At 37.3% G+C, this 21032-nt stretch overlaps 1 protein-coding gene across 1 annotated transcript in view; it reads right to left on the bottom strand.

Annotated features, from left to right (window-relative positions):
* LOC136877773 (dual specificity calcium/calmodulin-dependent 3',5'-cyclic nucleotide phosphodiesterase 1A) overlaps positions 1–21032 on the bottom strand; it is a 373065-nt gene that overhangs the window by 94362 nt on the left and 257671 nt on the right. The window lies entirely within an intron of this gene.

Genomic DNA, 21032 nt, shown 5'->3' with positions numbered 1-21032 from the left:
CTAGTGGCTTTGAGTAACATGAATACAAAAATGTCATCTTTGCCACTGGATTTCGCAATCATTTTGAACTTTATGCTAATTACGAATTCTACCATTCGACTGAATACAAAAATGCCAGCAACCCATTATTTAGACGCCCATTATTTCTATCAAGTTAAGATATTAATTGTTGGGAACGTGCTACTAGCAATACCTTTAGGATACCGGCATAAAATTCTCCGTTTATTTCATAATGTTAAATTCGAGGTTTGATATAAAAACATCGTACATAAATGGGTTCATTAGCCTTAGCGACAAATTATGAGAGATTCGTTTAAATTCTATTCTTATAAATAAGCATATTGAGGGAAGTTCGTAAACTTTGTGCTCTAGTTTATGTATTAAACCCATGCCCTTTGTGTCATAAGGAACCAGAGTCCTAAAGTCATTACATGAGGCCCCATATATATTACAAGTCAGGAGCTCTACTTACATTTTCTATCTCTGACCAGAGACGGCACGTGGAGGAACAGGTGGTGTTTCTCATTCTCACGCTAAAGAAATTACGTCACCCGCACGTGTAAAAGGAGCATGGATATGTTGGACTATTTATTCTAATAAAAGTGCATTTTAAGAAGAATTGGCGACGAAACTGCCGTAGTAAATGTTAGGAAATTGTAAGTGAAAGAATTTGATCATTAATGATAAAGATTTTAGACAGCTAAATAGCTCCAGAAGGAAATTTATCAAAAGACGCGCCTGTTCGTTCGAACTCTGTTACATAGACCAAAGATAGTGCCTACCTTATGAGGTAACTTAACATTTTAGTGGGTTAACAGAAATCTTTAAATACTTATCAATAATGCTGCTACTAAACTATATAACTATGTGCTACACTGAGACCTGCTTTCAATATATTTTTATGGGGTAGCAAAAGTGTCTATAACATTTTTGGCGGTAAATGAAAATGGCATGGGAGTGGGAGTAAATGGTTAAAAAGAGCGATGCGCCATTTTGCAAACTCGCAATGTGTCCATTGAATTCGAGGCGAGTCCACGTATTTCAGAGTAACTTTATAAATCAGCGTTTGAAAGACTAAGTCCCAAGGGAAAATAGGTTTTGGCCGAGGTGGCTGTGATATCATCTCCAAGTGGAGATAGATTTTGAAAAGTACGGAATCGTAAACATCTACGAACTACAATTTAAACTGTTGTGTTATAGGGTTGAAGTTGACAATTGCCGAAAGTTGCATAACATAAAATCAGTCAGTCAAAGTATTCTTCCGATAAAAGTAATCGACAGTATTCCAAGTGAGGAATCATCACGTCATTTTCAAGGAAAAGGTAACAGACGATCTTTCTAATGCCACGATCCTGCAATTCCTGCAATTGAAGTTGTAAATATAATTGTATTATTCTAAGGTCTTCCGTGTAGCAGACGTGTTCAGTCCGTGCAAGGAAGAGAACGTGTGAAGGACATATTTTTGTATTTGTTATTATTTTCAGGTGAATGGAAATAAAATTACAATAAAAAGAAAATATGTTTTTTAAATTCACTATCTGTCAAGATAGCTAAATAAAAGATTGAGAGGCTGGTGAAACTGTAAAGATAGGAGACGACATACGAATACAGGTATGTGAATTACCACCTTTCTAAAATGCTTTTATTTATTTCATGATGTCACTGTTCTTCTTTTGTGTGTATCTGTGACGTATTTTGGTCACCTATTATTTCGTGAAAATGTCAGAGAAATACGACAAAAACATCATTTGTTTTATGTTTCTTGGATAATCGGGAAAGTCACGAAACTAAAGTGTGAAGTGTTGTAGAGTAGTAGATTTTGATGGTTGAGAAACGAATATAATGTCTAAAGCAAAGTGTCATTTCCGTACTTTATTTCTATATCTGTGGTTTGCCAAAGGTAAGATATTAATTATCGTAAAATTTTGTTCGATGTAAGTTCGTAATTCATGTACACGTAATCCGCCGTTATTCAGTTAAAGCTGGCGTGAAGGCACACCGTTGTGTTAGGCGATGTAGAGTTTTTATTGAAGGGAAGTTACGAGATGAGATCGATAAAAATTTGTTACAGGGATAGCTATTCCAAAGTCTGTTGAAATCTGTGTAGAGTTGATGAGAGGAAAATAACGGTAAAAATTCTGTAAGTCAAGTTGTGAGTTTCGGTTTTGGAAATATTAGCTCAGGTATGCGGAGAGAAATGGTTAGTTGTCACGGATTGTTTGCGTAACAGCATTGTGGGTCACCCAAGAGAGATATTCCGTATTATTGTCGTGTCGGGAATTTGTGTTAAGCGAGCGTTTCAAGTCCTGCGAAACGGGAAGAAGGATTGTGGATCAGGTTGTTGAAATCTTGTGGTGTTGATGCCGGGATGTTCAGTGTAGGAAACCCAAGGAGTTATTTTGTGTAATTTATTGAGATGGGAATAGGGTTAGTCCATAATTATGATTCCACGTGAAACTGTAGGACCGCGATGGATCAAAATATTTGAGTGACATCTTAAAGTAAATCTCTTCGCATAATCTATGTGAGTCAAGAATTATATTTCATGTGAATTGCCAGCGAGGCAAGTATTTTTCCTTTCACTTGATGCAGGTTAAAATACGAATAACATGTGTTTAGTCTCAAGATAAAGTGGGGAGACTCGTGTCCCCTTACTCTAGCCAGCTGTTAGGTATTCGATTTAGCTCGCTACTAGAATCAACTAACTGTAACTGAGAGTTGTCGTTTGTAGTAAAATGTTTGGAATCAGATTTCATTATTTAGAAGATACTCGTTTTAATAGAGATTTGAATTCATTTTTGAAGCAACGGAAATGAGACGAGATGTTGGAGGTAACCATTTTCAGGGATATCAAAATTTGAGAATCGGTAGTGATGTTGTATTACATTCTTCGAAGGTTGTACAAAGTCTTATTTTGAATGTCACGAAGTGATGTGACATGGATGGGAATTTTGCGTTGTGTGTTAATTTATGCAGATTGTAGGATTTAATGTTAGGACATGACGAATAGAATACCAAGTGAGATCACTCACCGAGTTCAAGCGCTCTCCCGCAGAGCAGCGCTAGTGGAGTCTAACACCAACGCACAAGGTCAGGTGATTTAATGGAAATTACATTGATACGCAAATAATCAAATACAACACATGAATAACACTGTCAGAGAGTTATAAATAATATTATCAGTCCCCACGAAGAAGTATCTTTGAACTTTAATAAGAGAACACACGAAATAAAATGAAACATTACAAAAAGCAAAAGCAATATTGTGCTTCACATACTTACAGAATTTTTTTAAACAGAGCAAATTAAACATACACCTGACTGTAAATAACACTGACACTTTTCTCAAATAAATTAAATGAAGTAAATTACTCACCAAAACTAGTTTATAATAATAATGCTATTTGCTTTACGTCCCACTAACTACTATTTTACGGTTTTCGGAGACGCCGAGGTGCCGGAATTTAGCCCCGCACTAAAGTTTGAGACCACTTTCGATGGTTTACGAGTAGACTTAGCGGATTGTCGAGCTTGCATTTCTCTACGGATTTCTCCCGCTCTGAAGAAGAATCGACGCTATAGTGGGAGACCAGTTTTGGAATAATATCCAAAATGTGTTCAATACAACAGACAGCTCCTGATGGCACAACTGAAATCGCCTCAATCTAGTCAAAGAACGCGTAAAAAAATATCGCCCCACATTAAATTGAATCTCTTCTCTTAGTTTAACCTCATCGAATATAACTATCCCGTACCATTTATTCTCGTTCATTTCATCCTTAAAATAATCTGAAATAGGACTTAAGCAATGAGGATTTACACCATAGGGACATTTAAGTCCTTTGCAGAGTTTCCTCAAATGGCTTTGTGGGGGAAGAGGTAACAAATTGCCTATATCCTATCCTGTAGGCGATGTTATTCTAAGCAATAAACTCTCTAAAAGAAAATCACTACTGTACCTCATACCATAGGGAGATTTTTCTTGACATTTCTTTAACACAGTGTAATAATTTTCTGCTTCTTACTAAGAAATTTACAATCTATAAATTGAAATTCGGTGTTCTTAATCTACCCCTGTAGGAAATTAATCCTAGCTTTGGATGAAGAAAGACTGCATTTAGCTCGCATTAAATTACGAGTTGCATTCTTTAGTTGCTTCTGAGAGATAATATTATCTTTTCGGCATCGGTAAGAGAACTAGACTTATCCTGAATTTGACTACAACTGGTCTGACCTTGACTTGAACTTCACCGCCTTTTGTTGTCATCACTGCTTCAATCACTTCGTGATTCTCGTTCCTTATCCTCTTGATACTGTCCTCACTCCTTTTGCTACTGGGTGCCATTCGCGATTTTACCTCAGTGGATAGGTATTTCGGTAAATTTGAAAATATATGAGGCACCGCTCCTGGTTTTATTTTCCACCTCACACGAGGAAGTTCAACGTTTTCACCATTCACAACGAAACAGTCCGCCTTTATAATTAAATCTGCCGAAAAATGCAGGTCACATATTCTGCTTTTGGCCGACAATTGCTTATCCTTCCGCGGAATAACTCGAGCCCACTTCGCAAACATATTATTTCCCTTTGGCGGTGTAAAATATCGTCTACTATCACGCTTTCTTCCGTAACCCGATTTACAACTAGGAACGAAACAGTACGACATTTTCTCGAAATAATAGAAAACTAGTTGATTGCACACGCAAAGCACTGCACAGACACTAACACGGACTTTCAGAAAATATTAAAACAAACTAATAGGCGTTAAAATTATCACCACGACTTCACGCACGCTCGCAATAATCACCATCACCACCGCTATACTTTTGTCGACAATTGGGCGCACGTGTCGTTGCAGTCGGATCGTTGAGACTGCAGCGCCACACTCCGACAGGACCACCAACTACAATGTTAAGAGAGCAGAGTGATCACACTTGGTATTCTATTCGTCATGGTTAGGATTATCCAAGCTAGTTTCTTAATAATTGATAGTGTAATAACGTAAGCTTGCTGAGTGACGTCATGAAATAAATAAATAGTACTGGTGACTATAAAATGTATTCGATTTTCAACGGCAATGAAGAAAGTATGAGCAATAGGACAATTGTGAAATTAAATAATTAGGGATTTTAAAGAAACCATTCGTCCGGGCAGGTACAATTTGTTGTTAATTAGGATTATGAGATTACTTCAATTTATTAAATGATTAAATTCAGTGAAATCGTATTTGATTATTAGTTTAAAACCAAGTGACTAACTTAAAAAAAATGTATTCTGGAAATCTTAGTTTTATTTGCTGGGAAATCTTAACTTATTGACGTAACGTTTAAGGGGACTTGTCCGATGGCAAGGGACTTTACTGCCACAAGTGTTGTGAGAGTTTGTTGTTGTTATCACTTTTGATTTTGATTTGTTGAGCATCAGATGAGATGGGGATTTATTAATGAGGAAACCTTGATCATCAGCTACTGTAACTTAATTGTGTTCAGCTTTCAGCTTAGAAATTTGGATGGTCATGGGGTCATCAACCTCAGTGACTTAGATTAAGGCCATTTGCCATTGTAGCATCATTCTGTTTGCGGTCATCATCCACAACGAAGTTAGATGTCGGTCCATGACATAGTCGAAGGTCACATCGATTCAATTAAGGGTCCATGCCGTACAACCACTGTGTGGCACATACCGATTGGACTGCCTTAATTATACCAAGAGATTGTGCTACGGGGGCTGGACCATCACGAATCATTATGATGGTACATGCAGTCTCAGATGGAAGCCGATCTTACGGATCTCCAGACATTCTTTATTTCACTCCTAACTTAAGACAGTGGTTTCTAGTAAGGATGCCCTTCAGACAGTTGAGTTAAGGTCTCCACAGCCAGTATCTCTCATCAGATTTATGATTGTTAAGGACAAGAATTAGTTCATTGTTTTGTGATGACAATAATGTCAGGTGTCTCCTTGACCTCATTTAAATTATTTAAATAAATACAAATTTTCTTTGACTCGATTCCTCTAGATAGTTTAAGTTACTGAAACCAGCCTCTTACCTAAGCAAGAGACGAAGAACCCGTAAACGACCCAAGAGAAAGATCTCATGCCGATTTGCTAATAGGTAAAGAAAGACCTTAAAGGGTTCAGTATAGGCCTATAAATTACTACTAACTTTATGCTGGTACCGTTGGGAGAGCGTTTTCCTAGCTTTCTTTATGTGCCATGGATCATGAATTTGAAATTAGGTGAACCTAAATATTTTCGATCCAATCCTTCAATTGGGAGTTCTCGATTTTGTTTCTGGGTGCACTAATCGTAGCATTGACTATGGTGGTGAGCTCTGGTGGGCATAATGGAAAGCTGAGATCGGTGTGCATTTTTATTGCTCAAATGGGAGTAATTTACATGTATGAACATACAATTTGATTCTACAGGGTGGCGCACGAATAATTGGCACAATTAATTTTAGAGTAACAACTTTGTTTTTCACAGAACACTAATGAAATTTTAGACACAGGTAGCTTGGCCCCTGGAAATACATTTCACTATTTATGTTCAGTGTGGCCTCCACTGCGGCGGACAAACTCTTCGAGACGAGTACGCATGTTTTTGACGACTTTGTGGCACAGGTCTTCTTGAATTTGACTGCAGAGCTGCACAATCCGAGCTCGCATTTCCATGCGGCTTTAAGGTCTTGAAGCGAAGAGTTTTTCTTTCAAATAGCCCCATAAAAAGGAAATAATAAGAATTTAAATCTTGGCTTAAAGGAGGCCAGAAAAACCCGCCATTATTGTTGTACGGTGGGTTACGATGAGACATTACACGATCACCAAATACTCCCCTCAAAAACCCAAGAACATCGTTAGTGGTGTGAGGTGTCGCACCATCTTGCATAAACGACTGCGTGTGAATAGAGAGTTCTGTAGCGAGAAGTTGAGACATTAATTCATTCTCCAGCATGTTCTGGTATTGCTGTGCATTAACTGTCTGACTGAAGAAAAATGGTCCAATTAACCCACGTCCTGACAGAGCTACCCTCACACTCACTTCTCCCCCGTACGTCCTTTTTCATGAACAATGCCTGTTTTTTCTGTAGCCCAAATCCGCATACTTTTTTCTAAATTGCCCCGTTTACATGAAAGTAGGCTTCATCAGAGGACCAAGTGTTAAACAGTACTTCGGCTTTATCTTGATTGAGTCCATAAGTGCAAACTCTTCTGCCTGCGAAGATCTGTTAGCTTGTGTAGTACAACCAGTTTGTACGAGTACAATTGAAGGTTACCGTGTAACATTCTTTGAACTGGATGGCGCGATATTCCACTTTATCTTGAAGCTACCCATGTTGACTTGAGTGGGCTGCGCTGCATGGCGACCCTCAGTGCAGCGATGTTTTCAGGAGACCGAACTGCTGGTGCACGTGGTCAATCAATCAATCAATCAATCAATCAATCAATCAATCAATCAATCAATCAATCAATCAATCAATCAATCAATCAATCAATCAATCAATCAATCAATCAATCAATCAATCAATCAATCAATCAATCAATCAATCAATCAATCAATCAATCAATCAATCAATCAATCAATCAATCAATCAATCAATCAATCAATCAATCAATCAATCAATCAATACTGATCTGCATTTAGGGAAGCCGCCCAGGTGGCAGATTCCCTATCTGTTGCTTTCCTAGCCTTTTCCGAAATGATTTCAAAGTAATTGGAAATTTATTGAACATCTCCCTTGGTAAGTTATTTCAATCCCTAACTCCCCTTCCTATAAATGAATATTTGCCCCAGTTTGTCCTCTTGAATTCCAACTTTATCTTTATATTGTGATGTTTCCTACTTTTATAAACGCCATTCAAACTTATTCGTCTACTAATGTCATTCCACGCCATCTCTCCGCTGACAGCTCGGAACATACCACTTAGTTGAGCAGCTCTTCTTCTTTCTCTCAATTCTTCCCAACCCAAACATTGCAACATTTTCGTAACGCTACTCTTATGTCGGAAATCACCCAGAACAAATCGAGCTGCTTTTCTTTGGATTTTTTCCAGTTCTTGAATCAGGTAATCCTGGTGAGGGTCCAATACACTGGAACCATACTCTAGTTGGGGTCTTACCAGAGACTTATATGCACTCTCCTTTACATCCTTACTACAACCCCTAAACACCCTCATAACCATGTGCAGAGATCTGTACCCTTTATTTACAATCTCATTTATGTGATTACCCCAATGAAGATCTTTCCTTATATTAACACCTAGATACTTACAATGATCCCCAAAAGGAACTTTCACCCCGTCAACGCAGTAATTAAAACTGAGAGGACTTTTCCTATTTGTGAAACTCACAACCTGACTTTTAACCCCGTTTATCAACATACCATTGCCTGCTGTCCATCTCACAACATTTTCGAGGTCACGTTGCAGTTGCTCACAATCTTGTAACTTATTTATCACCCTATAGAGAATAACATCATCCGCAAAAAGCCTTACCTCCGATTCCACTCCTTTACTCATATCATTTATATATATAAGAAAACATAAAGGTCCAATAATACTGCCTTGAGGAATTCCCCTTTTAATTATTACAGGGTCAGATAAAGCTTTGCCTACTCTAATTCTCTGAGATCTATTTTCTAGAAATATAGCAACCCATTCAATCACTCTTTTGTCTAGTCCAATTGCACTCATTTTTGCCAGTAGTCTCCCATGATCCACCCTATCAAATGCTTTAGACAGGTCAATCGCGATACAGTCCATTTGACCTCCAGAATCCAAGATATCTGCTATATCTTGCTGGAATCCTAGAAGTTGAGCTTCAGTGGAATAACCCTTCCTAAAACTGAATTGCCTTCTATCGAACCAGGTCGCTTTTCTTCCTTCACACTGCCTTGTTCTTCAAAGTTTCTGTACAAGCAAAGGATGGCAATCCTTGCTGGAGCCCACCTACTCTGAAATACAGCTCGAGATTTCCTCTGTGTCACCGTAACATTTTTTGATTCGCAATAAAATATAACTGTTTTGGTGCGCTGCTGAACGGAGAGTCGGCCGTAGTCGGCCATGGCAGGAAGTTCATTGGAATGCAGGTATTCGGAAACAAAGCAGCAGTGTTACCTCCACAGTTATTTCCATGAAACAGGGAAGCTGTGCGCGAAATTTGAACAACATAGTAGATAAGTTGCACTTTATATTTGCTTTTCAAATGTGTCAACTATTCGTGCGCCACCCTATATAATAATATAGTAAGTGCGTTTTATATTACTGCTTATCAATAATTTGTGAAACAGTACGTCTATTTGAAAGCAATTTAACAACATACATTTCAGCAACGTGAAGTGAAATATAAATATAGCGTGATCGAAAAGAATTATTGAAAATTTAGGAAAATATTGTTCTTAAGTGAAAACTATGTACAGTATATCGTTTGTTTATATAGATACATAATGGAGAAGGACAATTGCTAAGTAACACATTCCCATACAATATATCTTTATAAACTTGAAAGTAGCTCAGTGCTATGTGGCAACTATACTTGTAAGTTCGCTGGTGTCATGAAGTAATTAATGAAGTGCAGTCAGTGCGCTGGTGCTACTAATTTTCATATGCATTCATATTTTGGAGAATCTTCCATTTTAAATTATAATTCTGAGTGAAGAATAATTGTTTCTGCTTCATCATGCATTGAATTAAAGCGATTTTTAAAGATCTTAAATATTTAACTTGTTTGTGTAAGAGAGCAGTGGTTCAAAACAGCTCGTGAGGAGTGAATACTAGATTACAAAAGCAAATTATCTACACTATTACAATTGAAGAAGAAATGACTTCATATTGGTGATACTGAGTTCTAAATACGTTTCTAATTATGTACTATAAATAAAACAAGTAAGGCGTATTCTATGTGACTAGGCTTTAGATGGACAAAAATATGAGATTTAAAAAAAATTACAACAAATGAGTGACCACTTGAATTTCAAGGACGATATAATGTTTGCTAAATTATATCTACCAACGAACAAAATGGGTCACATAATTTGATCTTGTGTTAAAGATTCAAGCCTTCTCGACAGAAATACACACAACTTCCTCAGAAAATATGCTCTGCAGAATATATAAAGGAAAATTAAAGAGCATAAAATAATGCCATTACATATGAGCGTTACATTGATAGCCTCTTCTTGCGGGGGTTTTATTTAAGATGTAAGTTTCCTTTATGTTCATTCAAAGTAAGGTTGATTTCCAAACACTAACGAAATTCTTAGTATAAAATTTAAATAATTTAAACTACTTTTGCATACACGTATTTCATTTACAGCACTCCGTCATATTCTAAGTATACAGATTTATTTGGTTGAGTTACGTAGCAGCGTACAACTAAATTCATGATGAAGATCGATAGGAATGGCAGCACGTTGTATTCTCATCATTGTTTTACAGAATGTAACGTTGTAAAGGGGAATTCCGAGTTCACCCTATTCAGGTCACACAGGACGGTTTAAAATTCACCAAACCAAGCCGAACCAACCCCCATGGCGCAACAGCCCCGAAGGGCCATGGCCTACCAAGCGACCGCTGCTCAGCCAGAAGGCCTGCAGATTATGAGGTGTCATGTCGTCAGCACGACGAATCCTCTCGGCCGTTATTCTTGGCTTTTTAGACCGGGACCGCCATCTCACAGTGAGATTGTTTCTCAACTGCAATCACGTAGGCTGAGTGGACCTCGAACCAGCCCTCACATTCAGGTAAATATCCCTGACATGGTCGGGAATCGAACCCGGGGCCTCAGGCTCGCTACTTCTACACCGCGGGGCCGGCGCTTTAAAATTCTCATCGAACAATAATTCACGGTGATATTACGTAGGCAAGTCAATAAGTATCTGCAATATTGCTCTAATTGTCTTTAGGTTGGCTTTATGACGTCGTTTGCTCACCAGCCGCTAGATGGCACCGTTGTCTACGAGCGATAGGTTTCAGCTTTATCAGATCAGTACAGCTTGCGCTGTTGTAACGTAATGATAGCTGCGCCGCTCTCTCTTTTCACCAAGGAGGAACAGCTTTCCGTAATCCGTTTTTTTGTGGTCTGAGGGCATACCAGGTGCGGAAATTCATAGAAGACTTTCAGCACAATACGGGGACAACGTTTTGTCACAGCGAAGTGTTTACCAGTGGACTGTACAGTTCAAAAGGGGTCGCTCGAGTGTGAAGGATGAGGAAAGATTCGCACGTCCTTCTGAAGCCGTAACTGATGCCAGTATTGAACAGTGCGTGATATGATCCTGAATAACAGGCGAGTGACTGTAGATGACGTGGCAAACCATATGCACATTAGCCATGGTTCTGCATATGAAATCATGTATAACAGGCTCAACTTTCACAAAGTCTGTTCGAGGTGGGTTCCAAAACAGCTCAATGAAGAGTAGAAGCGCAATCATGTGAGAATCTGTCAGCACCTACTGGACCATCATGCTAACGAAGGTGAAAAGTTTCTGAAACCGATCATCAATGGAGATAAAATACGGGTTCACCGCTTCGAACCAGAAAGCAAACGTCAGAGCATAGAATGAAAGCATCCGCTGTAGCAAAACATTGTTCCCGTATTGTGCTGAAAGTCTTCTATGAATTTCTGCTCCTGGTATACACTCAGAACAAAAAAACACAAAAAAACCCACAAAAACACAAAACACAAAACAAAAAACAAAAAACAAAAACAAAAAAGAAAAACGGATTACGGAACGCTGTTCTTCTTTGGTGCAAACAGAGAGTGGCGCGGCCATCTTTACGTCACAACAGCGCGAGCTGTACTGATCTGATACCTGAAACCTACCACAGACGTAGAAAACGATGCCGTCTAGCGACTGGTGAGCGCACAACGCCATAGAGCCAACTTAAGGACAATTAGTGCAAAATGGTAGATACTTATTGACTTGCCCTCGTATTTCCTATTAATGTTATGAATGAGCGTTTGAGTAAAATGAGAATTTTTTTCTCTGTGTGTGGATATTCACGCTTAAAGTGATGGCAAACGGCTGTCTTTTAGGACACTTGTATGCTACGTTATTATTATGAATAATTTCATTGCTCTGTTTGATTATATTAAATTTATAGTTATTGTGGCATACTTATGATCATGTCCCGCTTTAAGTTGTAAACTAAGAGATTTTTTTAATCTTTGCCACTCAGTACTACGTATTCATGAAAAGCTCTGACGCAGCCAGAGTTGTCCTATACAGAGTGCCCCAGGAGGAATGGTCAATATTCAGGGGTATAGAAGGAACGATCATTTGATGGTAAGAATTTCATATGGATATAGAGTATACCATATTCCGAATGGTTTTGGAAATATAACACATTTAATGTACACTTGTTTTTGACTAGTGGTAAGCACGAATGTGTCTTACCAAATACAGTATAGACAATACACGACATTTCCGGATCTAGCCTTGTTAAAATGGGAGACAATTCGCAAGTGGCGCTCCTAGTGGCGTGACCTGGAAATTCGCGCTTAATTCAAATAGCACTGGAAATTCATATACGGAAATTGATAAATCAGTTACGTCTAGAAAGAAAGTGTTACGAAGGTATTAACTTCAAAGCTGCTAAAGCAATTCTGGATAAATGAAAGGAGAATTATTTAACAGGTTATTATTTGAAGACTGAAATTATATTCAAGATATGAAATGCACTGCGGTGTAAGGGCTTGATATTTCATTTATGCATTACCTATTTTTTTTTGCTTTACCATTCCTACCTGATCGTTTCCGGTTAGATTTGTCTATTCCCTAATTAAAAAAAATAGTCTATCATCGCATTAAGGGACTTGTAAATAAACAGATCTACACAATCCTGTCTTTTTCTCTTGGAAGGACTACCCCTTTTGGAAGATTCTGTGTTGGTACAGATCACGGCTTTATTCTGAGGAGAGGGATAAAATAAAGAAAAGCATGAAAATGCTACCAATATTTATGTTTTGAGGAATATTTGCGTATAATTAGAGTAAGAATTTAACACAAGCCTTCGCTGTATAGTCGGGGAATTTGTAAAGTCGCTGACCTGAAAATGATCTGAACAGATCGTATAATTCTTTTTCAAGCGTAGCGTCCTTCTTTCGTATATACCTTATCGAAGTTACTTCTCTGACATTTCAAAACCCACTGTTTACACCTACAACAATACATCGGTATTGAAGATTAACTGATGCACTATACAATAAAACAAGCTTATTATATTTTAAGTCAGTTAAAATATGGGTTACGCAGGTCAGAAGTTTAGGAAGTACTACACAAATCTCTTTGTCACTGGAAGAATATCTATGCAAACACATTATTTACTTACATTTTCTTGTCACGAGGGAAATGAAAGAAAGACCGCGAATCCTGCGCTTCATAATTATTACAGCCACACACAGCACATATCTTTAGAAACGCATAAATAACACCAAAATTTCCCAAACAAATACACGTGATCTTATGACAGTATCAGTAACTCCAGGTCACTCCGCTAGACAGAGCTCTACTCGCTGTACCTCGATATCTCGCAGACTGTCGTGTATTGTCTGTCCTGCATTATCTTACTCATCCAACCTCTTTGACGTTTTATTCTAGTCCAACATACCTCATTGCTTTCAACCTCTTTGAGTGTATCGTTGACTATCGATGTCAGGCGATAGTGGTCGCTATCGATAACTATCGATAGCACTATCGATAGTTTTCCGCCTCTAATATTGATCATTCCTCCCGGTGCACCCTGTACAGACGCTTCCACCAATGTAGGTGATTATTATTATTCGCTTATTTATTCCTTGTGGGATACGTATTTAAATGAAAGTTATCAGTTCAGTTTTAACTTGTTTTCACGCCGATCGTGTTTCTAAATTTATATTCTTATTTGATTCTTCAGAAGTCAATGTGCTAATGTTAACAGTTGTGATGTTCTCGCTTTCTCTTGTCTTATGAAGTAGTTCTGAACTGTCATTTGTAATAATGCCCATTCTTAAGTAAATAAACATGTCCTTTTACTTATCGTTATTTTGACTAATTTTCTAAGATTACTTTATACTTGAATCCCACTGTCGGCAGGCCTGAGAATGGTTTTCTATGATTTCTCATTTTCACATGAGGCAAATTCTGAGCTGTACCTGAATTAAGGCCACGATCGCTTCCTTCCCACTCCTAGGCCTTTCTTATCCCATAGTCGCTATATGAACTGTCTGTGACGGTGCGACGTAAAGCAAATTGTAACGTTATCCTTGTTAAATTAAGATTCTTGTGATCAATGTTAATTAACCATACAAACTCTTTCTTCGCATCTTTTTTCTTCCCTTTACGCAATTCTGAACTGCATTGTAGTAGTATTTACTATTACTACATGTTGCACTAAATAATTACGGTAATTATTTTAAATATGGTTTAATTATGTAAGACCAATTTTAACTAAGTTATGACATGTGGTTACGTAACTCACATTATGTTCTCAGATTAATATTGTGGTTAACCTAAATAAATTCCACGGAGAATTAAGTGAAGGAAGTCGGAGCTACTTTTCGTTTGACTTCATATGTTAATGACATATCTGTTGTTGCTCCGTTACGTTATATACGGTTATTGGTACCATATTTAATATTTTGTTTTATTTGATTCCTTATTCATCATATGGATTTTGTCAAGAGTAGACGTGGCTGATTAAATTGGTCTAATTTGGCTTACGGTAATTTAATTGATTGAGTAATTGTGTGGATTAATTAATTTGCGAATTACTTATTAATCATCTGGGAACTTCACTGATTTATTAATTTACAGTGAAAAGTAACTGGGAATAATTGCATTTAATATCTTCGTGATATTTTATGAAGATTAATTTTATCATTTTATTTATGACTTCATGAAGATTCGAGTTAATAAATTTGTGAAGTCATAACTTGAGAATTATTTGAATTAATACATTTGAAATTTTATTCATTATGCAATTGATTGTATTTATGTGGATCGTATATTAAATTCATTAGCTTTAAATTGTGTATTATTTCTGATTATATTAGTAGATCAATCAGTCTGAACGACGTATCAACAATTCTCGGTATACATGTTTTCAGAAGTAAATGATTGACAAGTTGATATAATTTGGTAATTAGTTTTGAACCGTTTACGTTATCTCAATTAACTGATTTACTGAGATAAAATGATACTTTTCTTTGGTGTGTAGCAACTCTACTGTTTGTCAATTGATTTATTGAAATATTATTAATACTGTGTAAAATTTTCCACTGCACATTTGAAAAATCTTAGATCTACATACAGTACAGATCCAATGAATGAAAAAGTAACAGAACGAAAACCAATTAATGACAAGGCACGAACACATTTTTCTTGGTTACTTACTGCTAGATTACTTGGTTGAAAGAAGTATAGGATAACTGTTTCTTTACTGAGTCGAATTAAAGAACAAGACTTTGAGTGGATACTTCACAAAGTCTACTTTGATAGGAAAGTCTAACTTTGATCTAAGAGTAAGGCTTTTTCATAGGCGCTACTTTCTCCAAAGTTGACTTTGGCTAAAGTAGACTTTGCAGCGTTGAGATTTTATGAACTGTGTTTGAGGTAGGCAATAATATATAATATAATATAATAATAATAATAGCGTGTTGTTTTTTTGTGTTTATTTGCTCAACGACGGAAGAAAAGAAAACAACTTTCAGCTTGTGAAAACTTGACAAACTGACTTATTTTACTGGCAATCAGTACAGATATCCTTCTAATTGTTGTGCTGACTGTTGGCTGGTTAAACTTCGTACATGAGCAGAAACTAGTTGAAAATAGCATATGCCAGGTGAGTTGGCCATGCGGTTAGGGACTCGCAGCTGTGAGCTTGCATTTGGAAGATAGTGGGTTCAAAACCCACTGTCCGCAGCCCTAAAGAAGGTTTTCCGTGTTTTCCCCATTTTCACACCAAGCAAATGCTGGGGCTATACATTAATTAAGGCCATGGCCGCTTCCTTCCCAGTCCTAGCCCTTTCCTACCCCATCGTCGCCATACGACTTATCTGTGTCGGTGCGACGTAAAGCAAATAGAAAACAAGTAGCTTTCATTCGGGAGATAGTGGGTTCGAAATCCACTGTCGGCAGCCGAGAAAATGGTTTTCCGTGGCTTTCCATTTTCACACCAGGCAAATGCTGGGGTTGTACCTTAATTAAGGCCATGGCCGCTTCCTTCCCACTCCTAGCTGTTTCCTATCACGTCGTCACTATAGGACCTACCTGTGTCGTGCGACGCGAGGAAACTTGTAACAAAATGCCTATAAAAATAGGCCTATAACATGAACATTGCGCTTATTCATTTAATATAACCTCAATCAGTTACGTGTGCCGGGCCTATGGTATAGCGGTAGCGTGCCTGTCTCTCACCCGGAGGCCCCGGGTACGATTCCCGGCCAGGTCAGTGATTTTTACCTGGACCTGAGGGCTGGTTCGAGGTCCACTCAGCCTACGTGATTAGAATTGAGGAGCTATCTGACGGCGAGATAGCGGCCCCGGTCTAGAAAGCCAAGAATAACGGCCGAGAGGATTCGTCGTGCTGACCACACGACACCTCGTAATCTGCAGACCTTCGGACTGAGCAGCGGTCGCTTGGTAGGCCAAGGCCCTTCAAGGGCTGTAGTGCCATGGGGTTTGGTCAATCACTTACGTGTGAAAGCATTATCATAAAGAATAATTTAATAAGTCTAGTAATTCACATTTACCCGTGCATATTGTTTTAAAGCAATTAGCAGTTGTATCATTGGAGGAATAAGTAGTCCTCTTGGCTTTTCTGTCATTAGTACATCTTCGAAAATCGCGAAGATGTCTGATAGTGTTCGTTTTTCGAATCTGTACATAATTTTGAATTCGCTATCCTTATAGAATTCAATCGGTTTTGTGCATCTCGATTAACTCGACGAGGAATAAGTGCGGCTTAGATAATATCCTGGAGATCTTCCACAAACTAGATTAAGTTATATTTAGAATGTCCGCCATTGTATTATCCTCTATAGTCGACTTTGTGAAGTCGAAGTACCACTGGCGACTTTGAAGCAAAGTCTCAACTACGAATAGGAAAATAGTGATTTTGTGGGTACACATTTGACTTTGCCTCAAAATATTGTTCTTGAATACGACCCTAAAGTGGTGCACCTCGCTGAAAATTCAGTTATCGTCTGTTTGATACAGCTTTGACAATAGGATTGATATAGTGCAAATGGCATAATTATTTGACATGAAAGACTCAATATTGTTTGTATTCAGAGAAATTGAAAAGATTAATGTACGCTGTTTTACTTTAGCTTTACTATTATATTTAAAAAGTGTAAAGAATAAATATGAATATAAATCGTTGATTAATATCGACGAGATCATATTAGGGCAATGTGCACAGGAGGTCTGAATGCTTCTATTATATCACAACATTAAAAAATCATCGACATTTTTGAGTTCGAAATTTATTTCTTCGGTTCCTTTGATCATTTCGAAGTATCGTAATTATGATCCAAATGAGGGAACTCAGTCATTTTTTACACTTACGACTTTAAGCAAATTAATATGAAATTCTATAGTACCTCCGTTGAGACGTAAACAGGAGGCCAGGATATCACCCAGCTGATGATGATGTTGTTGATGATGAGTCAAAATGTGAAATCTCCATTTATTAATAATGGATTTGTAGATAAAATTATTCTGACTTGTCGACAAATTTTTAATCCTTACAACACGTTTTAGAAGTAGTACGTAATTTCTGTGTATAAGTACTTTCATCTATCAATGAACTCTAGTGGATTTTAGAACATGATTTAGAGAAACTAGTACAGTAGGTTACATAGATTCCCTATCAAGATTACTTTAATTTACCAACAAAATCCTAGGATCTTAAAGTTTTATAGAAGAAGTCTTATGAAATTAGTTCTAAGATTCTAAAATATTCTATGTTTCTGAGATGACTTGCAGGGTGCACTGACACTGTATCAAGCAAAGTTACATTATTATTTCAGTTTTGGCCAGAAGGTTGCTGCCAGTAACGACTATTCAACATCAATTAGTTATTCTTCGTGCATGAACGTTTCTAGCCGAATGCATGTGAGCATATCCCCTTTAAGGATAACGCACCAATCTGGAAAACGAGGGATTTGGTTTCGAGTCCCGAGGACGATCATATTTTCAAGTCTATCGTCTTGGGAAGCTCCTAGGAATTTTTAAGTCTTTGAAATCATTTAAAACCATTTAAGAAAATACTAGATAAACAATTTATTGGATATCTGCCAACTATGCGACAGTACTAAATGTAAAACAGTAGTGGTAGATGAAAATATGAATCAAATGCAGAATACTATATCATTTCTTTACAAACAATTTCTTCGTTTATTTTTAGTTGGTTCATGTGAATTTCATGGGACTTAATTTCTCTTCCACATATAAATCCGCAATAGCACTTTATAACAGCGATATACATCCAACTGTATTATTTTGGAACATATTATTGTAAGTATTGATTTACAAATGTACTGCTTGATTTTCATCTAGTTTTCGCAAGACACATTAGGCCTATACTAGAATTGAATCAACATTAGCAATCTGTTGTGAACACACTTTTATTTTAATTTTATAAAACAAGGTAAATTATTTTCCCAATTTATTTCTTCATATGAATGTGATGGTGGATGATGGCCATAGAGTAGGTGATGATACTTTCTATAATAAGTTTGAAATCTTGACGTGAAGTGCCCAATGTTACGAGAATTTGCGCCACCGATTGATAGATAGCTCACTGAGTGATTTGGCCGTTCGGTTAGTGGTGCGCATCTGTGAGCTTGCATTTCGGAGGTAGTGGTTTCGAAGCTCACAGTCGGCATCCATGAAGAAGGTTTTCCGTGCTTTCCTATTTTCGCATCAGGCAAAATGCCTTAATAAAGGCCACTCCTAGCCCTTTCTTATCCCAACATCGCCGTAAGCCCTATCTGTGTCGGTAAAAGGAAAGCTACTATAAACAGTTCTTCGCGCGGCGAACAGAAGACCATGAATAACGAGCTGACGAATATTTTTTCTCTTAGAAAAGGAATTAACCCTCCATAATAATGTTCTTTTCTTCTTCATCGACTTCGGTACACTCATTTTTCGAGATTTCATAAGTTGATGTTTTACGTTGTAATGCTTCTAATTACAGAACAACGAAATATATCGAACATTTACCTTGATAATTTATTCCAATCCCTTACTCCTCGTCCTATACATTAGTATTTGCCTCAATCTGTCCTCTTGAATTCCAACTTTATCTTCATATTATGATCTTTCCTACTTTTAAAAGCTCCATTCAAGCTTATTCTTCCACTTATGTCATTCGACGTCAACTCACTACTGATAGCTCGAAACATACCACATAGTCGAGCATTTCGTCTCCTTACTCCCAGGTCTTCCCAGCACAAAATCACTCAGAACAAATCGTGCTGCTTTCCTTTGGATTTTTTCCAGTTCTCGTATCAAGTAGCCCTAGTGAGGGTATTCATATTAACAACAGTAGATTTATCACATTATACAACTGCTCGTCATTACGAACTACAATTCCGAAATTTTCAAAAAAAATTCTCATGATTTAGTTATTTTTAAAAATTTATTTTTATCTATAATTCCTTCATCAACTGAATTACATCCTGGCCTCCCTATTGTGACGTCGCAAGCGTTTAATTCATTTATTCTAAAGTGCTTAACCACGCTATAACAGTAACACAAGGCTCGTGAACCTAGGGCTAAAATGTCTAAAAACCGTCCATAGGAATCAGTGAATTGTTATTTAAACTATGTCTATTTGAAAATATTACCTCTTCTGAGGAGTTAAATTACTATTCAGACGTTAATGGATTAATGGGATTTTGGTGGATTGGATTAATTTATTCAACTGGGATTGTGATATGGAATATCCACCGTCACCGGTATACCATCCATTATTTCTACAATAAAAATATTAGATTACATCTTAAAAATGTTGGAATTCATGTATGAATGCTCCAAATAAACAATCATCTAACTAAATAATTTAATTTACTAGCCAACAATAATTAGCTCAGTTATCACTGCTGGAGTAACACATCTTCCTTGACACATTACGTGAGTAAACCCCGAAATTCAAAACGAAAACTTTAATATTTCTGTATAGAATTAACTTATTCATTATAGACCAGCTAGAATAATAGAAATATGTACATGCAATAAGATTTCAAACGGATTACTTCATTTCAATTTTAACCTCATGTGCAAGATTCTTATTATCTGCTACAGCAATAATAAAAATATGTACATGAAATAAGATTTCAAACGGATTACTTCATTTCACTTTTAACCTCATGTGCAAGATTATTATTATCTGCTACAATAAAGGAAACGAAACACGAGTCTAACATACTTGTCAGGGGAATTCATTCTATCGTCTGATAGCCAGGTGGCACTCACTTCCTGGGAGTAGTCTGTGTTGCGAATGGGGAGCATATGCTCTTAAAATCCATACATAAAAACAAAGATGATTGTGACGTCATATTCCAGCACTTGTAATGTGTTTCGATATGTTACATATTATAAAAGAAACAGAACTAGGGTGGGAGTTATATTTTTCATGTCATGATACTGCCAGCCTCTTGGGTCATTCTTATGACTGGCAGCCTTCCTTAAAGACTTAACTGGGTGTCGTGTGATCAACATAGATGCCACCAGCATTAATATAAGTTTACAAAGATTACACAATTCTTCAGTTGTCCTCACAAGGCACAGTGCTCATAAAAGCACAGCCCTGTGGACTAGTGTTCTTAATGTCTTGCACTTGCCTGCTACGCGGTAGGCAATACGCAACGCATCTGGTGACAGCTTGACATCATCTTCTAAGTTCAAGTGCGCACAGTTAATGACTTCGAATATTGAATGACCGGATGATAAGCAAACGTTAATTCAGTTAACAGTGTAGATAAATAATTATATTGCTTTCGAGAAAAAATCTAACATTAAGTATCTTGGTGAAATCTTGTAACAC

This window comes from Anabrus simplex, chromosome 7 (genome assembly GCF_040414725.1).
Source record: "Anabrus simplex isolate iqAnaSimp1 chromosome 7, ASM4041472v1, whole genome shotgun sequence".
Lineage (NCBI taxonomy): Eukaryota > Metazoa > Arthropoda > Insecta > Orthoptera > Tettigoniidae > Anabrus > Anabrus simplex.
The sequence above is the reverse complement of the archived record's forward strand: the minus strand, read 5'-3'. Positions and strand labels throughout refer to the sequence as shown.